Raw genomic sequence first — 4097 nt, 5'->3', positions numbered from 1 at the left:
GAGATAAATTGATAACATAAGCAGCAGTATTAAGTGCTTCTGCCCAAAAGGAATCTGACAGCTTAGCATCTGAAAGCATACATCTAACCCTCTCAACTAGAGTTCTGTTCATCCTCTCTGCTAAACCATTTAACTGAGGAGTCTTTGGAGGAGTTTTCTGATGCCTAATACCCTGCTCTCTGCAATATCTATCAAAAGGACCAATATACTCACCACCATTATCTGAGCGGATGCATTTCAATGTCTTCCCTGTTTGTCTTTCAACCAAGGCCTGAAAACTCTTGAACACATCAAGTACTTGATCCTTGGACTTCAAAGGAAATACCCAGAGTTTGCGAGAATGATCATCAATAAAAGTCACAAAGTAAAGTGCACCACCATGAGATCTTACCTTAAAAGGACCACACAAATCAGAATGTACCAACTCCAGCAAATCAAGCTTTCTTGAAGGCGGATGACTCTGAAAAGAAACTCTTTTCTGTTTACCGGCTAAGCAATGAACACATTTCTTCAACTTTGCTTGTTTCACTCCAGAAAGCAAATTTTTCTTAGCCAAACTATCAATCCCCTTCTCGCTCATATGACTCAGCCTTCTATGCCATAACTCTGATGAAGTATCATTCTCCACCAAATTTACTGAGTCTCTGGACATGGAGCCCTGAAATACATACAAGTTAGACAACTTGTCACCACGGGCCACAACCATCAAACCTCTAGTAAGCTTCCACTGGCCAACACCAAGTGTATTAACATAACCCTCATCATCAAGATATCCCACAGAAATCAAATTCAAGCGAACATCTGGAGCATGCTTGACATTATTGAGAACTAGTTTGGAACCATTGTTACTTTCCAAACAAACTGTCCCAATGCCAATAACTTCAACTTCATGATTATTGCCCATTTTCAACGTTCCAAAATTACCTGGAGTATAAGAAGAAAATAATTCCTTCTTTGGCGTGACATGAGAAGTAGCACCAGAATCCACAAACCAGCTAGACTCATCACGAACAAGATTAATGGCATTTGCATCACAAGAAACAAGAAGATCATCATTAGCAACAACAGCAACACGATTTTCATTATCGCCTTCTCTCTTTTGTTGTCTCATATCTCTCTTGTGCTTGTAACAATATTTCATGATATGCCCATTCTTGTGGCAATAGTCACATGTAATATTCTTGTATTTAGACTTTGACTTGCTTCTACTTTTACCTCTATCATTCTGACCTCTGGACTTGTTTCTCCCCCTATCTTCAGTAACCAAAACATCGGAGTGTGAAGCTGAAGAAGATGAGGCTTGAGATCTTCTTCTCATTTCTTCATTCAAGACACCACTCTTAGTATATTCCATGGTTACAACACCACTGGGAGCAGAATTAGTCAAAGAAACTCGAAGAGTTTCCCAAGAGTCTGGCAGAGTATTAAGAAGCCAAAGTCCCTGTATCTCATCATCAAACTTTACACCCATTCCGGACAGCTGGTCAAGAACACCCTGAAAATCATTAATATGATCAGAAATAGGAGTGCCCTCTTTATACCTGATATTCATTAATTGTTTCAATAGGAACAACTTGTTGTTGCCAGTCTTCGAAGCATAAAGTGTCTCGAGCTTGTCCCACAAACTTTTGGCATGTGTCTCATTCACAATATGATTTCTAACATTATCTTCAACCCATTGTCTAATATAGCCACAAACCTGCAGATGCTCAAATTCCCATTCTTCATCATTCAAAGACTGAGGCTTATTAGAAGCAAACACAGGTAAATGCATCTTCTTGACAAATAGAAGATCTTTCATCTTGCCTTTCCAAATATGATAGTTACTACCATTTAAACACACCATTTTGCTCATATTTGCCTCCATCATTCAAAACGACAATCAACAATAACCAATGCTCTGATACCACTTTGTTGGGAAAGACAAGGCACTACCAAGAATGCCTGACAGGATAACAACGGAAGAATACCTAAGTCTATACTTTCCCTTTTCGATTTGAACCAAGAGAAGACAAACAACCACAAGCAATATGATAGTAAGGCAGCAAGTAATTCAACCAAACAAATATAACAAGACAATAATAAACCAATCACACAAGACACCAAGATTTACGTGGAAAACCCTTCGATGTGAAAAGTAAAAAAACCACGGGACCAAAAGCTCCACTATAATCACTAATAGTTACAATATTGTTCTCCAAAATTGGCCACAAAACAAGTGCCAAACAACGAGCAACAACAAAATAAGATTGCACCAAATCTAGAGAAATAAAGGAGCAAAATCACCAATTTCGCAGCTACTGTTCACGACAGCAAAACTGAAGCTGCAGGCCACCAAATCCAACTCTGTCAGTTCCTAATCAAAGATTGAGATGAAGACAATATGCTGTCCAAAAATCAGCTCAATCGGATAAGAAACGAAGCGGGAATCGCAATTTGAAGTTGGCTATTAGATCTGAATTTTTGCCTGCGAAAATCTCTCTTTCTCTCTTTTTGGCTGCTGAAAAACTGATCTGTTTTCTTGAAAAATAAGACCCTAAAATAGGCTTATATTTGCCTCATAAGAATGGGCCTATGGGCAAAAATGGGCTGGTCCAAATTGGATTTTTATTTATCCACATAGGAAGGGAAAAAGACCCATAACCCAACAATTTTTAAGCTGGACTAAAGATCATGAGCACTTAAAACTTGTTTATGCTTTCCTTCTTTAAATCAAGACCACACTTTGTCTTCATAATTTTAGTGATGAATTTTGAGTTTTAGTACTGAAAAGATAATATTATGTGGTGGAGTTGAGAGATAATGTTGAATTTGCATCTTAATTTTGTTGAATCTTTCAAATAGCTCTGACTTGTTGATTATTTTTTATTTGCAGAATGCAGGTATAACAACACCACCAACAGAATTCATTTATGATGTCTTGAAAGCTTAGCGGGACCATGAGAGGGCCAAGTTTTCATTTCCTCCATTGACGAATCTCGTGAGTGATAAATTATCTTTCATATTTTGTTGAACATTGTCTGTTTACTGTGGTCAATTTCTTATCGACTTTTAGTAAGCTGGATGATAAAAGAAATCTAATTTAAAAGATAATCATCTCTTTGTATAGCTCTTCTTCTCATTATAAATCTTCACATCCTTTTTTGACCTCCAAGCTCATTGTTGACTGGACATAAGTTGGATTATCATACAGTAATTGTGAACCACAAACAAGTTACATAGCCTAACTGCTAAATATTGTTTTCAAATATAGTCACTTTTTGTGGTGGAGATAAGCTGAAGATACTAGAACTTTTTGCTCATTTTTTAAATGAATGTCTCTGACAAGTATTCACATGTACTGATGATGTCTGGATTTATTTACATTGAACCTCGCATCATTTCATGCTTTTGTTGGCTTCAAAAAAACAGATCCTGAGATCCTCATTGTAACTTTAGAGACTGTTGTTGTATTAGTAAAAATAAATTCATCGAAGCTACATGCAAGTGGTACCTTAGTTGCTATTTGTCATATCCTACTTGACTATGTGTTATTCATGTTTTTGGGCTGGACTAAACATTATTAACACTTAATATTTGATTATGCTTGCCTTCTTTACAAGTTTCCCCAATTTCTAGTGTTGGATATTTTCTAGAATTTGTTAGCACCTTAGTTTTGGATTAACATTGTAACTTTGTTTTGTTAGCACCTTAGATTTGTTAGAACCTTAGTTTTTAATTAGCTCTTTATTAGCACCTTAGCCCTGTTTCACACAGTCTGCAAGAAGTGATTTTTATAATGAGGATACAGAAGATGAAAACAATGAACATGGTTTCTTTCTAATGTTTGATTTGTTAAACATGATTTGTTTCTGATTTTTAATTTTATTTTGAATGTGTAGGAAAGTGTTGGCAATCAAATTTAAATGGTGGCCACAAATCAGCTCGATTGATTGAGGCAAGATGATCAAGAGTTCTTGAACTATTGTAGAAGTTTGAATATATTTAGTTTTGTGAAATAAATAGGTAGTAGTTAAATTGCTTTATGACAGATTGTTTTTTTTATCTGTTTATTTCAAATTTATAAATTTGAATTATTTATTAGCTAATTTAATGTT

At 35.8% G+C, this 4097-nt stretch overlaps 1 long non-coding RNA gene across 1 annotated transcript; it reads left to right on the top strand.

The window, feature by feature from the left end:
* Nucleotides 1–2647: 2647 nt before the first annotated feature.
* LOC114078065 lies at nt 2648–4097 on the top strand. Its single transcript, XR_003579565.1, has 2 exons — nt 2648–2980; nt 3882–4097. It is a non-coding gene; the product is annotated as an uncharacterized LOC114078065 (long non-coding RNA).

The sequence above is a fragment of the Solanum pennellii genome, chromosome 7 (genome assembly GCF_001406875.1).
Source record: "Solanum pennellii chromosome 7, SPENNV200".
Taxonomy (NCBI): domain Eukaryota; kingdom Viridiplantae; phylum Streptophyta; class Magnoliopsida; order Solanales; family Solanaceae; genus Solanum; species Solanum pennellii.
Note: the sequence above shows the minus strand (reverse complement) of the source record. Positions and strands in the feature narration are given on the sequence as shown.